Raw genomic sequence first — 938 nt, 5'->3', positions numbered from 1 at the left:
CTTAGGAAAATCTGCAATAATGGGGTATTTGATGTATTGTACTTTCTTCAAGAATATCCATCTGTCTGGTGAAGATCCTCCATGGGCTGTTGAGGATATCTGTACTGCCATACATCACTTCCTCCTAGTATGATTTCTGTCCTCCTCTGTCTCTGTGGCATTTTTGCCCAAACAAATTTTCACAGAGGTATTACCAGCTTCACAGACTGGTTCCACTGTTGGCTTGGGCTGTCCATTGTGGAACCAGCAAACAGCAGGCCCTGTGGACTTCAGGAACCACCTTTGTAGCCCCTAACAACCAAAACTTTCTCCATATTCCCATTGAAACATGGCGCATCACATTCCCCACATTTAGGGAGGGAAATGAGGATGAGAGAGGAACTGGAAGATTGAGATTCTGGAAGAAGGAAATGCATGAGGGTCCAGCATGAAGCTGTGCATAGAAAATATCTATGTGGGATTTGCTTTATCATGGTGCTGACCATGCAGATTCTTTGCATAGATCTGTACTGCAGCTCAGGAGCTGGAGAGGCCTACAAAGCCTTTGGTGGGCAGTTTGATATAAGTCATTCCCTAAGATCTAACTGCTCTCCTGGGTGCTTCCAGGCTCTGTGTGTGTGTGCTGCCTGGCACAGGCCGCACAGAGCTCTCCCTCCGGCCCATCCCAATGCTAGGCCCCAGTGTGGAGATGCAGGCCGAGCCGACAGGGCTGGTGCAGGGCCTGCCAAATTCCAGCCCGGCCAACCCGAATACAGCCCCCCCTTCCCCTTCCACATCAGGTTGGGAAGCAGCAATGAGAAGCTGATTGCAGCCTTCCCTACAAGCCAGTGAATCTTTATATCATTTGGTTCGAGGGGATCTGAGAGATCTTCCATTTCCAACCCCCCTGCCATGGGCTGGCCGCCCATCACCAGCTCATTCTTGCCAAGGCCCCATTC

Source organism: Coturnix japonica, chromosome 21, assembly GCF_001577835.2.
Source record: "Coturnix japonica isolate 7356 chromosome 21, Coturnix japonica 2.1, whole genome shotgun sequence".
Classification (NCBI taxonomy): domain Eukaryota; kingdom Metazoa; phylum Chordata; class Aves; order Galliformes; family Phasianidae; genus Coturnix; species Coturnix japonica.
The sequence above is the reverse complement of the archived record's forward strand: the minus strand, read 5'-3'. Positions refer to the sequence as shown.